This window comes from Rhea pennata, chromosome Z (assembly GCF_028389875.1).
Source record: "Rhea pennata isolate bPtePen1 chromosome Z, bPtePen1.pri, whole genome shotgun sequence".
In the NCBI taxonomy this organism is placed as follows: domain Eukaryota; kingdom Metazoa; phylum Chordata; class Aves; order Rheiformes; family Rheidae; genus Rhea; species Rhea pennata.
In genome coordinates, this window is record NC_084702.1 from 50,728,961 (window position 1) to 50,745,149 (window position 16,189).

Genomic DNA, 16,189 nt, shown 5'->3' on the forward strand with positions numbered 1-16,189 from the left:
TGGTCCTTTTTGCTAGCCACACAATGAAGCCTCTCCTTCCTGCTCTTTGAAGTTGGACATTCTAATAATATTCTAACAAATAGTAAGATCTCCAGGTTTAGATGGAACTGGGGCATCAGTTTGTTAATAAACAAGTGGTGTATTTGCTATGAAATGTAAACTGCTTTCCTTTTTTTCCAAAATGCAAAAGTTTACCTTATTTTTTTTAAAATAAATTTAAAAATAGTTTATTTATATATTTTTTTATATATATATATATATGTATATAAATATATTTATAATTAAAAAAAATTAAAAATGAAAAAATAAAAAGGATCTACACAGTCCAGGGATTATGTCATAATTTATTCTTTGGGCAATTTAAGTCTGAATTATGTCTATCAATTTGATCTGTACCACTCTCTATGCAAATCAGTCCAGGGAAGAAAGTAGGATATAACAACTTTAGAGCTGAATTGAGTGGAATGAAGCTGTTCTTCCTCTGATCTATTAGATATGTCCACATAAAAAGTATTGTTGTTAACAAAAAATTATCAGGTTAGATTTATTCAGAGGGCACTCAAGAGCTGAGTACTACCATTCTTCTAGGTTTATTTCCTTATTTTCTGTCATGACATTGTTGTAGTTCATCCATAAAGTGTTATTTCCAAATGCTTCATGTTGTAATGAATTATTTTTGAGAAGAGAAAAGAGAGATATTAATTTCATTGGGGTTTTTGGATGTGAAATGTTCATGTCTTCATTAATCTTCCTTAATCTGAAAGGAGATTCTTGTAAATATTTTATTCTTTCTGTGTTACTTTTCTGGAAAAGGTGGTGAGAGAGAAAAGCTTTGCTCACTTTGGACATGATGCAATTCCTATTAATAACAATGTTTTTAATTGTATAGTATGAATTAGGCCTCAAAACAACCTGTTGAAGGCAAAGGATGCAGGGGACATGATTATTTCAACTGAATCTGAAAGAATAGCCATGGTGAAATGCCACCACTTGTAAGACTACAAAACAACGCCAAATATGTCTAAAACAGAAAGCAAATAGTGCTTTGTTTAACTGCATTAGAATATATATGGGCAAGATAATGATTCAAGATGGAATTTAGCCAGGACTTTAACCATAATTCATTTTATAAAGATTGTCATGAAATCTTTAAAGTTCACAGTGATCAGGGTCTTGGTTTTGCAGTTAGTTTGAAACATGCTCATTTCTCTTAGCATAGTGCTTTTTAACACCGAATAAGAACTATCCTACTTCATACATTCATTGCCTATATGTTTTTTAGGTCTTTTGTTCAACTACTGATAAACAAGTGCATGAATGAACAGAGTAATAGCCAGATGTTCCAGTTATGATTGAAGGCCCATTATTTTATGTATCATAGTCATTTGTAGGAAGAGTCTGTTCAAGACCTAAAGAACTTGCAGTACGTAAGTGTGACCCAACCTGACTCTGATTAGCTTGTGAGAATTGATAGGATCACTGCACATGCTGATTTGACTGCAGAGACCCAGGAAAGTGTATCTTTCATTAACTAGGGTGACCATATGTCCCACGGGTTAAGAGTAGTTGACACCTGTCTAATTGAGGCTGACAGGTCTTTAAAAAGATGAACATCTAATCTCTCCTTCTTACAAGGCAGGAGAGCATGGCACTGACTTATGGTCTGAGGAAATGGGTAGATATTTCCAGTCTTCTATATGCGTATCTGCCTTGATAAGGAATGTGTTTTGTCTGTGGCAGGTTCAAAGTCTCGTTCTTTTTGATGAAATCTTTCAAGCCTGCTCGGGTGATGTCAGACCATGTGCTCTTGCTCTCTTCTGGTTTTTGCCCAACAAATCAGGTTAAGCAGAGTGGCCTGTGGTCTAATGCTAAATTTAAATTCCTTCTAATATCTGCCCACCATGGGCATGATGTTACATGTCATAGACAGCATACTTTTGACTGGTGAAGGGAAGGGAGTAGTGCACTGGCTAGTGCTTCACCAAACCATTAAAAAAGTGCAGAATTTTGACCTTCCACTGTTCTTTATCTGGCAAGGCATTATACCGTTAGATTGCTGAGTACCAATCTGTACATACGTGAATCCCAACCACAAACACTTTCTTGCATGTGTCTTATCAGTGATTATTTCTGCAAAACATGCAGCAGGGAGGTTTCCAGAAACAAGCCCATGTGGATTTGCAACAGGCTCTGTTTATCCCTGCAAGAGGTTTCAGCAGGAGTTACAGACTTACTAACGCATGGCTCTCATCTGAAGAAACTGATCTGGCAACTGGAACAAATTATCTGGGAATCTAACTTCAAAGGAGCAACAGACACCAAAATAAATATAAAAATAAAGATTTTGGCCTAAAAAGCAGTCTAGAAACTGCACTAAACTTAAAACTCAGCAAGAGAGTTGCTTCCATCTACTGGAGCCAAGAAACAAATGACAACTGCGCAGCAAGCTCTTCTAACGAAGGCTATAGAACAGTTTATTCTTGTCTTTAACTTCTGATGTTGAAAAGTCTATGAGCTGGTATAGGAGAATGTTGGGTGATAAAAATGACTTGAAAGTATTCCTCTAAGTTTTCTGTAACTTAGAATTTTTAACAGTAAAGATTATGGTCATAGTTAAAATTTCTAATTTATACTTGAACATTTTCTACATATTCTGCAGTTATCTTGTGCAAAACTGCAAAATTGAGCCCTAGGTTCCTCGGTGTTCCTTTGTAGCCAATATACTAGACTAACACTTTTGTATTTCCATGACTGATAAAGATTTTTGTTTTAATCATAAGAAGCACTTTGAAAGTTTCCTCTTCATTTTTATGATGCTTTGTTACCAGACAGCATTTCCGTAGCCAGGATCTAGAGCCTTCTACACCATGGTTACACATCTTTCCTCTACAGAATTGTCTAACTTACTCAAAAGAGAGGTCAAGAGGCATTAGGAGAATTTTCTTTTATTTAGAAAGGATAATGCTGTAGAGGCATGGGGGAAACCGTACAGATTCAGCATCCTTGGAACTAGAATGGTCTTGGACATTTGGATGTCTGTTGTTATCCAGAGCCTGAACACGGCTATTGTTCAAATGAATTAAAAAATTGCTGCAAATTTAAATACGCACAGAAAGAGTCAGCAAGTGTGATACTGCATTTCCTACCCTCAGAAACTCTATTTCAATGTTCAACAATCAGATTTTTTAAATAATTGGGAAAGAAACCCTATAAAGTTTCACTTTATAGTTTTCACTTAATTTTCTGTAGCCCAACCTGGATAGATAGGAGGATGAACATCTTGAAAGTACTTCATTATGTAGAATTTGTTAAATCTGAAGTTAAAAAAGGATGATGGAGATTTCTGAGCTTGCGATACTGTGATAAGTAAACAACACTCAATTTGGTGATTATGCTTGGAAAACATTGCTTAAGAGCAATGGACTGATACTTACTTTTCATTTATGTTCGATCTAATTGTAAACTTATCTGATTTTAGCTATGCAGAAAGGAAATTCAGGTTTACAGAATAGGAAATCACTCTGACACAGTATTTCCTTACCATGAGGAACTTACTTTTTATTATTCTGCTGTTACCGTTGGCAGCAGATTTGTAAAGCAGTTTTATCATCAGGAATAAATGCTAAATTTGAAGCTGACTTCTTAAAAGTATGTACTATTGTTCCACAAAAAATTGCAAGAAAAAAATAGTTCTCATCTGACTATTGTTTACTATAACATTTATGAAGTAATATTTGATTTGTACCTTGAATTCTATTCTTTCAATTTCAAAATGTCTCTAGGGCTGAAAGTGTATTTTCTTTAATAGCAGTAACAATGTAGTTGGTATTAAAAAAGATTTTGTCCAATCTTTTTGTCTATTCATTGCAGAATGGACATTAATCTCTTTAGCTTGAGGCTGCATAGTTTACTGTCATTAGTTGAGGACAGTCAAAGATACGTGAGTGTTTCAACAGCAGAGAAGCTTTGGGATTTTCAGCTATTTCTGAGATCTTAATCAAAAATCTTACTGATTGCTTGGGAATCAATGAACACACTCCTGAGAAAAAAAAGGGAGCATAACCTTAACATTATTCACACAGTTTTGTTAAAATGTACAGTGATTCATAATGAATACTTTGTTCTACCTTAATATAACATAGTGAAGATTATTAAAGAATATTAGGACATCTTGCATCATGTAAATAGGTCAGAAACGTGGAGTGCTTTTGGTCTTTTTCAGACAGTCTTTCACATAAGAGTAGCTTTAAACCTTTCTGAGTTACCTTATTAACCTCTCAGCATCTTAAGTTTTAGCATATAAAAACTCCATGCCTATTCAGGACCTCTGAAACCATAGCTTTAAAGTCAACAGATGATTCAGTACCAGTGTAGTAATGGATGTTTTAACTTTATCATGATGACACATCCTATAGCCTCTAGTGTTAAAGGAAACAGCATTTTTGAAAACTTTAAAGGGATTTAGAAGGAAAAAAGGCCCTTAAAATCATCACATTCTCCAGTTATGGAGAGTTGTATCTCTACTATATTATTCTCTGTTAGCATGGATTAAAATTTGTCTCTTATTTTATCCATCAACATGAGATTTAAATTTGGCTGAATATGAGGTAAAGCATTTTTAAAAATAAATTGACTAATGTCCAGTCAAACTATTGAGTTTCAAAACTTTGTTTTTGTTGGGTCTCTTTCAAATAGAAAAGAGGAAGCACTTCCTTCTACAACACGATGTCAAGATAAGGACACACATGCTCACACATGCACACACACACAAAAAAGTACTATTCAAATAATTTCAGAGTTTACTGACTGAACATAAGGGATGTAAATGATTGCAGGAAAAAAATGATAATATTTGCAAAAAATATAGCAGCCTAACTAGACAGTGTTTCAATAATTAAAATATTGCTGTGCAAAATATAAGGAACATAGATTACTGTTTAGAATACTTAGCAGTCAGCATCACAGTCAGAGTTATGTGTTAATAAAGCAACAGGCTTCATTTTCCATCCACACGTGTGAAAACTTTTTTATTGATATTTACTCTAAGAATGGCTACGGGCTAGGTTCAGATTTTATTTTCACCAGTGTGAATGCCAAATAATGGAACTGGCTGCAGTGTAGCTTTACTCATGGTTGTGCATAACTGCGATCACAGTGCTGGCCCTGGGGCGGTAGTGCACAGTTTTACAGTACTGTGTTTTTTGTAGAGATAAGGGCATGCTGTGTTTTCAGAGGAATGTCTTGACAACAAAGTGTATCAATGAAGGCCACCTCACTCACAATGAAGGTCTGTCTTTTAAAATAGCACTAAAACAAAATAACTGCTGTGTTTTAGGGAGGATCTTATCTATTTACAGCACAACAGTCAGAAAGTAAATAGTGCTTCAGGACCCGGATCTCCCTAAGCTGTAACCCCAAACCTTGAGGAAATGCTATAATTAGGTTTTTTTCCCATAGATTTTTAAAATGTAGTATCCATTATCAATGTAAACATTCAGAAACACAGACTGATATTTCTTTTTAAAATGCAGAATTTTGATTTGTGACAGCTGCATTGGATCTTTAATCATATATTATCTTTATGGGAGCCTTTTTCTAACATATGTTAATTGGCTGTTTTCTGTGACAAATTATGAGCTCTTACTTTGATGAGGTTCAATTGCAATCATGTTGGAGCTGAGTACGTAGAGTTTCCAGCCCCCGCTGGCTCCTTAAACCACTACAAACATCTGCACGTCACTCTAGTGCTGAGTAATGGCAGGATTTGGGTTGATCTGATTTCTGCACAGACTTTTTTCCACAGGATATTTTCAGCTCTTTGCACTAAATCTGTTTCAGAGTTTGCTGTTTTTAGCAAGAGAATGATCTAAAATTAACATCTTTTATGGGATTATCAGAATTCAATGAGAAATAATTTACAGCACAGTATACTCAAAATCTCTTAGATTTTTGAAATTTGAATGCAGTTCTTAGAAATTCTGTGTCAGTTGTTATTGTATGCTACAGTTAAAAATTACTGGAATCATAGAATTTGTGGAAGTAGAAGCATTGTCTGCCTTTAAAAGACAGTATTTTTATAATTTTTTTAAATATAACATTGTATCACTTTAATTTCTTAAATATTACAAAGGAAAGTGTGTTTCCCTGCTGGACAGGAAATGTGTCTAATTTTGCTTTGCATAAACTTGCACATCTTCCTGCGGGTAAAGGAAATATTGCATTGGAATTTAGTGTCTTTCTCTCTCCTTTGTGTTTAAGGAATACCATGATTACATTTGTAAAGCATGTGAATGGAAGAAATACGTAGAAAATATTTTCCACAATATTTAATGACTTAAAAGACATGGAAGTAGTATTTTTTGAGTCTTTTTCCTTTTTGCATACTTTCTTGATGATGCCTGTGTGCATGATCTTGTCTTTTATAGCAATTAATTACAAATATTGGAATAGAAAATCTATGCTGTATTTTAATAAGCTGTTTCTCAAAGCTGTATTTAGGGTGAATGTGCAGAAATACAAAATCTTGTGTATTTTATTGTATGGAAAGCAGTCTGGTCATAAAGTAGATAGAGCATCATCTTTTAGAAAACTGTGTCAAACAATATCAATTACACTGCAATTAATTTAGCAGAACATCACACAGCTCAGCTTTGACCTAAACCAAATGGCAGTAGATAAATCTGTCCCGTTTGTTCTTCAGAGAAATGATGGGGGTTAAATTTCCAGGCAGGTGTTAGAGTTTAGAATAAGAAGAGCCAGATGTGTATGGAAGCTACTTCAGTCTCATGAGGCTGGTTTTAATTCAGCTATTTCCCTGGAGTACTGCACAATCAATGAGCTCCAAATCCTGGGGCTACCTGCGTTTACGTGAAATCATGGGAACATTTCTTCACAGCATACCACTGAAGGTATGTGGAAAAATTAGAGCAGAAATTAAGGGTAGAGAAAGGTTAACTTCAGGAATTACACATGACTGTCACATTTCTTTGAATCTCTGGAGAGATGATACCCAAGTGGAACTACTTAAAGAAAAGTGTTATTATAAGGAGAATCGTAAGTAGTGTAAAACTCACACTACAGCTATTTAATATCTTTCTCTCATCACTGCTCCTTCGATGCAGTGGTTTAAAAGTCGGCGTATGTAGGTCATGTGCAGCACAGTGAACGTATTAAAGCACTTCTCGTTACTAGAAGCTGGGTGAATTGGAGCAGGGAGGGGGCTCAGAAGATGGCTGCAGGAATGTTCTCCCCACTTGGGTCCCTCTGTAGCAGTAAACTGATACACTGTATCTTGAATTAGGCTGCACAAGGCATTCAATTCTACTTGGTAAGATGAGCTAAATTGGCATTAAGAAAATAAAGCAAGGTAAAGAAAGATGTACAAATGAAAGAGAGGGCTTGGCACTTTATTGGATTTTGAGGCCTGTGAGCCATGTGTCTTAATTGGGGCCAGTTGGGATCATTTAATAATTGCTGTCAGAAGATCAAATTTAATTCTCTTTATAAAAAGACCACAGTGGGATAGAGTTAAACAAATTGTCATCTGAGGTTTCAAATGAACGAAGCTTTAATTAGGTTGATTAGGATGCTGTAAGAGAGAGAGTAAGAAACAGGAAATTGATGAATCTGCTGCGTACCATGTTGGACTTTGTATGACAGTACTGTCAAATATCTTTATTTCAAGAAGATATACATTAGCATAAAGGACTTTAGTGCTAGAACAACATGTGTATATAAATGTTTTAAATGTATAATTATAACTTTCTAAAATCAGTAATTTTAAACACAGATGCTGACATTTTTGTGATCATAATCTAGCCCTTGACATTGCTTTCATATATTTTAAACCTACTAAATGATAATTGTTTACTTACTCACTGACTATGCCAGATGAGACTTATAGTATATTTACTAACAGAACTCAGAATTTCAGTATTGTGTAATAAATATTCACCTTAATTACTTCTCAGAACGTTTGCATGAGTAAATTCCCAGGCTTCTTATCTCCAGGTTTCCAGCAGAGGAACAGTCAAAAATGAATGTGGCATGAAATATAACTGGTGGAGAAAGGAGCAGATCTCAGTCATGTTTGTGTCTTAACCATAGATTCAATTCTTTACAGTATATGGCCTAATAATTTCGTCACAGCTTTCTGCTTCTAAGAATATTTTGTCAGAAATCACCTTGCATATCAATAGAGATAGAAAGGAGTCATTTCTGAGAAAACATAATGTACATTCAAGGCCACAGAAAAGGTTTAACTAATATATCTTTGTATTGATTGTGTTTTGGTGGGTTTCTTTCTTTCTTTCTTTTTTTTTTTCCCCAGCATGCTTCTAGGACAATAATAAAATGAGCAATGTTGGCAATGATCCTTTTAAAAAAATGCTTATTGAAGACAGAACAGAGAATGTCAAGCAAATTGTGCAGTATTACCCTGTGCAAATAAAGCACATTTTGTGTGTCTGTTTTCTACTGATATTTGTCAGGGATGCTGACTTTTTGCATTGGTACTGCCAAATGCAATGTGCTTTGTATGTGTAAGAAATAAAATAAATAAATCCAGCTGCATGTGCTAATGGAGTGGCTACAGCTGGGGTTCAGTAGGCAGGCCATAATGCTCACTTGTGGCTTTTGTAGTTCCAAGCAGCATTGGGTTTACCTCAGTGGTAAACACCTTCTGTTTCAGTAGAAAATTTGCTTCTGCAGGACTTGAGGTTAGAGCTATTAGGCTCCCATTCCATGAAAAATTAGAAGCAAAAATTCACCTGTGGAAAATACATATTAATTACCTAACATAATTTTCAAAAACTGAGTGTGAATTATGATGTTGTTGAACAGCATGCTAAATTAGGTGGGACTTTTTATGCTTTTCTAAGTGATCCAAGATGGGTTAGTCATATCTGCAGCACAGCTCTTTAAGGTCTTTTTCATATCAAAGTGTAAATCATCAGTGTGTTATATATCTTATGTTTTTCCAGTTCTGTCTCTTTCTCATGAATATTATTAACACAAATATGTTTATTGCTTGCCCTTTTCTCCACCAAAAAGGACAGAGAGATCTGTAGAATATACCACCAGGGCACAGCAACAAAAAAATTCCTGCCTCAACAGGCAAAAGAAGCCAGTTGTTTCAGGCATCTTGCCCATTTCATCTTCCACTAGGCATCTTTTTCCTTTTTTTCCTGCATAGAAATTTTGATGTTATCTTTTCTTTCTTGTGGCATTGTCTGTGCATCTTTTCTAGTTCCAAACCAGCAGGGAGTATTTGGATCTTCCAGCATGGAGAGATGCCTCTTGTCAAGATACAGCTAGGAGGGAGGAATCAAGTAGCTTTGGCAGATGAACGATGGTGTACTAACACTAACAAGTATGGCAGTGCACTTTGTTTTTCAGTAGCCTGAACCTTCCATTTTTGTAACAAATACCTCATCCTGAACATGCCAGATTCTACACATGAGACATAATATACACACAAGGGTTACTTTCTGTCCTGCGGTTTAAAAGGGATATTAGATGTTTGTAATCACAATATAGATATTGCTTTTTTTATACTGGTGCCAGTATCTTTTTCTTTCTTTCTTTTTGTTTTATTAGAACAGATGTATTCTGGGTTTATGTATTGCTATTTAGAATGTGTATACATTGTATAGTTAAGAGCAGCAACCTGTCCTAATTTCTGAGCGTTGTCATTAGAAAAAGACATATATTTCACAGAGAGAGTCAGTTCCTCACTCCTATTTAGTGAAATGCAGGTGTTTTCATTTTTTTTATTAGCCTTATTATGTACCTGACATAGATTTCATCTCCTTTCGTCCTTGGGAAAAAATGCCTAAGTGGGAATGGAAGCATTAATGTAGACTTTTCAGCTGTCATGGTCATTGGGAAGATTGATACATTTCCCTTGACCTTTTTTTTTTTTTTTTTTTTTTTTTTTTTTTTTTTTTTTTTTAATTTTAAGCCTGCAGCTGTCTCTGGGCAAGCAGTGAGTTCGGGGAGAGTCATACTTTTTATACTCATATTTATCATATTAACATTTACTCTGAATGAATGAACAGTTAGTGGCTCGGCAGCTCTCCACCATGTTGTGCAGTCTACTTCACATTTCAGAATAACTATATTTAACTCTTGACATTTCTGGGAAGGTCAGGAATTAAAAGGAAAAGAGTGTGTTTCTAGAATTGTGTACACAAGAGAAGAGAGAAGTGGGACATCTTTGTGTAGGACTATTCCTATCTAAGAGATGATTGCCTGAAGAAGGATGTATTATTAGTCTTAGGTTGCTTTAGAAAGCTAATAAATATATTTACATGAAAGTTATGCATTTAGGTCTGTGCTGTAGGAAAGCCAGCGTCTGTTTCAATGGCAGTATCGTTGTAGCTGAGATGGTCTAATGGCATAAACAAGAGAAGGTTTCTAGGCAGAGGTAATATAATTTATTAGACTAGAGATGAGCTTTGGGGTACGCTGTGGATCCAAGAAGGATCCGAAGAACGGCATGTGCACCCAACAGACCATTTATTTTTTCCAACTCAGTTAATCTATATTCAATATTACCTCTGCCTACAAAGCTTGTCTAACTTCCCTTTCAGTGCTAGTGATGGATCTGTTCTCTTGTTTGCATTAGTATGAAGGAGTAGCTTCACAGAAATCAGTGGCATTATCTGAATTTAAAATTATAGCTATCTGAGAGTCAGTCCATCTTTGACATGTCAGTGATTGTTGTGGGTGTCTGGATGAGTCGTATAAAATAAAGTGTATTGATGCAAAAAAATATGCACTAAAACAAAATAAATAAAGGTCTGACACATTAATAATAGTCAATTCATTCTGAATCAAATCCTTCAAGCCTGGAAAGGATAACAGCAACTATTAGCTATTTAGCTTGACAGATTGACACATGTAGGTTTCACAACCTCCATTGGTTTCCCGAGATTTGGTCATATTTTGAGGAATTTCTGTGGTTCAAGGATATCCGCTTGGAGGATATCTTCGTATTTGCTTGTTTTAGTTTCCTGACTGGATGCTGAACTGGGCAGCCAGCACCCATGGGAGCTCAGATCCTTAAGAGAGATTGCCCCCTTTTGGCTTTAAGAGCTAGCCAAATTCAGGGCGTTACAGGTTGTTTCCACTGGGGCAAGGAACAGACAAGGGGCTTCGGTACTTTTTTAATATCATTTATCACAACAGAAATGTTGTGTGTCTCTAAACATAATAACAAGCATTAGTTAATGTGCAGTATTAAGTATTAATGTGCAGCTCCCAGTTTGAGCCCCCTTTCTCATGAGCTCAAAAGCTGTTTGTTTCGCCGTTTTAGCTTTACTTCAGCACTCTACTCCCGGTATTACTTTTAACTGAGCACTCTCACAATTTCTCTCAATTTTGTACTTCTCTTTCATAGTCATAGATCACAAACCTCCATAAAAAAGTACCCAACAAAGTTCTTTGCTACCTTTTATTAAAGTATCCAGGTCAATACAAACATAGAAGTTATGCTCATCAGTAGTAAGCTTACCCTCTGTATCTTATTTCATCTTCCAGCCATTACTCCAACAGATCTTAAAATGGTAACACCATAAGCAACATTCCCAGTCAGAAAAAAATAAGTTATACAATCTTAATAAACAGTTTTTCTGTCAATGTATATTTTTCTGTCACTTACCCAAAACAATTTTATTTGCATCCAGTTTTTCCTTGACAATTTGTGTCACTTTCAGTTTGATCATGTTGGAAAGGCTTTCTTTCATCAGCCCTCTATACAATGTTCCTTCTGAATTTGCTATCAGGGAAAGGCCCACACATTTTCTTTTAATGAGGCACTTATTCACATCTCATTTTTTCAGCTCTTAATTTCTGTGGTTATGTTCCCAGTTTTAAGGTTCTTTCATCCTGAATTCTGTCCATATTCTACTTCCTTGGATGAGCCTTTCTAATTTTCAGCTTAGTCCTTGAACCAAATACAGTGCACAAGCATTTATCTGCTCAGTATTTTAGAGACTTTGTGTTCTTTTTGTGCTCTGTCCGGTTGAATTGTGCCACAAAATTCCTAAAATTTTCTAAAACCTTCCTGAAATGTTTAATTTGCAAATATGTATGATAAAGCAGAAGGAGACATAGTCTATGTAGAACTGATCAGGTCCTGCTGCTTTCCCCCAAATTCAGTTCTCTTCTCTATCTATGTCTGTCTATTGCTGTAAAACTGATTGTTGACCATAGTTTAGAGACTACCATCTCGAGCTTTCTTGTCTAAGTGGATGTACCAAGTTTGCTTGCATTTCTGTAAATTATGAAAGGTAATCAAGCATCTTTTGTGATAAGGAAGAATCATTTTGGCAAGCAATCTTTATTTTCTTGAACAGGGTAGAATCTAAAACTGTCTGCCACTGGTATCAGCATTACCAGACACTTGTGCCCAGGTTCAAACTACAATTTGAAATCGTAGTGCATAAGTTTTTCCAGCCATACTTGGAGTTCCCCCTCAGGATTCCTGACTCTTAAAAGCCGTTGTGGGGATTCATGTTCCTGACCACACACTTCCTCACATGCAAGCACTAGTAACAAATCTGCAAATCTAGATGTAACCACTGCCAGAAGCTGCTTTCAGGTGATGCAATGACTTAACTCTAGAGATCTTAGACATTTCCCGTAATAAGCCAACAGTCTCCAAAGTCCTTTGTATTTGTGTGCAATATCTCTTGAAACTATAAGCACTAGTATCTTACTCAGTATGAAACACGTTTTTAAATATAGCTAGACAAAGACCAGAGTAGTTCCAAGAGACTTTTTGAACACAGTAAATGCTAAATCATACTCTGTTGACCACTGAAATAGTTCCCTTTCTCCTCCAGCCCATTAAGTGACAGACTGAATTTGTAAAATGCCTTTCCTGACATTTATTACACAGCTATTAGCTATAATGAAATCCAATCCAATTATTAGCTCAAAACTATCCAGACTCCTAGCTGAAATTCCAGCGGTCCAGTTTCCCTGCTCCATTTTCAGACAGGTTCACATTCCTAGTCACTGTCTCTATTTCAGACCAATTAGGTGATTCAGTTTTCAATCCCTTATTCCCTTGTATTATTAGCTTGTCTGATTCAATAAAATGTTATGCTTGAGCCAGTCTCCCAGGCATTTCAAGGATCCTATTCCATATTTATTTGTCAGACTCCCATTATGTCTGTCTAACTGCCATAGGTAAATCATGAGCCTAATCCTGAACTGGTAAACTTTGTCCCTCCAGACTGTTTGCTTTCCATTTCTTGAACCAGGTGATGGGTTCACATTGAAATATAACTTGTTCATCATGGTAGATTTAAAGTCAACTTTTCATGAGCACATTTTTTTTAAGTATACTAGCATTTCACTCAATTGTTTCCTTTAAAATATGCATTACTGCCTGCACACTTTGCTTAACGAATCAAATATTCTTCTTCATCCAATCTTCAAAAATGTTGTAGACTAGCCAAGCCTTCCTTTCTTCATCAAGCATAGCAGGCACATATCTGTTCTTATTGGACTGTAGGCAATCAGTTTTCATCTAGATTTCTAGTGGTTGCTTCCTCTTTTGGTGCACCACTGCAAGGAATGACTCACCAGCTGTGGCAGATTCCACAGTCCCTTGGAAGGCCTTTGGCCTCTTTTAATGGATCTTTATCAGCAAATCCAGGTTTAGTATAATATATCCTTGCTCTCTGAAAACGCTGCTTGGTTTAGGCCTGATAGACAACACTCAGCACATCATCTGGAAGGTAAGCTGAAGTCACTCCTCTCCTTTTCTTGTAGGTGTGGATCAGCTTAAATTGCTAAGTGCTTACAGATTATATATTCAGAGTCTGGATAACTCAGTCTTTTCAGAAGGAGTTTTGTGGTAAGATGGTAGTAAGACTACTACTAGGAGCAGCTTCTGAGGTGTTTTAGAAATAGCGCTCTGTCTGTCTAAAAAAACTTCAGAGGAGAACTTTTCAAAACAATAGCAATTGAAACTCCTCCATCTGCTCAGCTTCAGTTCTTGCTCTGAGATAATTTGGTTCTGTACTTCAGTTGTAAGCTATAGTGAATTCAATTGTCTGATTCAAGGGAGTTGAAAATATTCTTAGCATTAGTTTTAGATGTGTTCAACTCCAAATTGCAAAAATTTCACAATGCTAGATCTTCTCATGTCACTTCCTCCTAACACACACAAATAATAGCATTGATTAAGAAGACAGTAACTTGGTCTTCTTCTCAGCTTGAAAAAGAGCAGAAAAAGAGGAAAAAACATTAGCAGTAAGGAATCTATAAAAGGAATTTTCTGAAATTCATTTCTATGTTATCACTATTGCGGAAATACAGTCAAGTATTAATGAGAAAAACAAGTAAAGTAGATCTTCCTCAAATGAGATTGTTAAAAATAAATGCATTCTGCCATCCCTCACTCCAAAAAAGCCCCCCAAAAACTCAAAAAACACTGTGTGTACCAATTAGAGAATAAAATCTTACAAATTCAGGCACTTTCAAAACCAGCAGTAAAATGAGTGAAATATTAATTCAGATCAAATTATTACATTTTTCTCTAAAACATTAAAATAATGATTTAAATGATTGATTGTGAGTTAATTCTCTTTGCTTGATGCAGAACTTTATTACCCTTGAATTGTCCTGTCTGTTATAAATTAAAGGCACTCTGCAAGTTAGCAGGTAGAGAATGTTACTTTTCCAAAATATGTTTTGTTTCAGTTTCGATAAGATTAATAAAATTCAGTACTTGAAGATTTCAGAAATATTCTTTATGTTCATCCTTTCCCAGTCTGACATATTCTAATAGTCTGTAGTGTTTCATTTATTATGTTATAACCATGATGGCTTAAGTATTTGTTTTATACCTCCGGTAGAAAAATGCATGAACTCTTGAGACTTAAATGTAGGACATTAAAATGAGCTCCCTTCCACATCTTTTTATGTCTGGCCATAAGATCAAAACATGTAAAAGTAGGTTATGTTTAATTTTTAAATCAGAGTATGTGGACAGATGTTTGAAACCATGCAATGACTTGGATTCATTTGTTGCATGGCTTTCTGCCTGGACAACCATACTGTATGTTGTGCCATTTCTGTGTTACTGATGTATTGCTGTGGTGATGACATATGTAATTTTGTCATAAAGTTTCTTTTAATGGGCCAAGCAGTGTCATTTGTAATGCCCAAGCTACCAAACTGCACTGAATGTGCAGGACCACTTCTACCTTGAATGTAAAGTCAGCTGTTCTAAATGTAGTAATACCAGAGATGAATGTTACTTTCACCCTTTTCTGTATTTATTGCAACTTTATCCAGCACTGAGTGACAGACTTGAAGTGATCGGTGTCTTTATTTGATGCAGGTTGCCTACATGTCTCATTGCTGCAGCTGTCTGTATTTGGCACTTCATCAGCTAGGGCTTTTACAGATAACATTTCAGTGACAAATTTACTTGGATACATATGACCTGATACAGATTTTTCATGGTTTTGTTACAGTTTTTGTGGCCATTTTTCCATCAAACAAGTAGCTAATTTAGTTTTTTCATTTAGAATCCAGTTCAAAATTCTTTGGAGTAAACAGAAAGGCTTGCACTGATCTTGCTGATCTTTGAATTGACATTTAGTTTTCAAGATAAGACTGATAGGAGAATGAGGACAGCGTTTTTTGTTTGTTTCCTTGCACCTTGATAATAAAAAAGGGTTGGTTTGATTCTTTAATTTTGATCTAATTAACCCACTGAGAACGCAAGCCATTTAATGGAACAGAGACATCTTTATGGCAAGTTTGTTTCTTTTGTAAAGCAACCATGAAAATACTAACTCCCAGCACATTTTAACTTAATTTTGCTCTGGCTGCCTTCTTGTTTAGAAATTAAATATTTTGACTCTCCTGTTTTGATTCTCCTTGTTGCCCCTGGTGTGACTTGTTCAAAGAGCTCTCTGTCTGGGGTGTTGCAGCAGAGCAGATTCAGACAGTTCTGCTCGGAGAAGGAAGTGGAGAGTTTTGGTTCCCATTTTGCACTTCTGGAACAGTTTAGGGAAGGAAGCACCTTTACACCTTTTATTGTTCGTGGTTGCTGACATCACATCCTTCCCCGGCCGCTCTGTGCGTGTTTCCTGCCATTCTATCGAGAGTCTGCTGTGTTGCAGAGAGGGATTGTGTGTGTGTGTGTGTGTGTGTGTGTGTG

General features: G+C 35.8%; 1 protein-coding gene across 7 annotated transcripts in view; it reads left to right on the forward strand.

The window, feature by feature from the left end:
• MEF2C (myocyte enhancer factor 2C) overlaps positions 1-16,189 on the forward strand; it is a 131,309-nt gene that overhangs the window by 31,595 nt on the left and 83,525 nt on the right. The gene's annotated exons all lie outside the window — the stretch shown is intronic.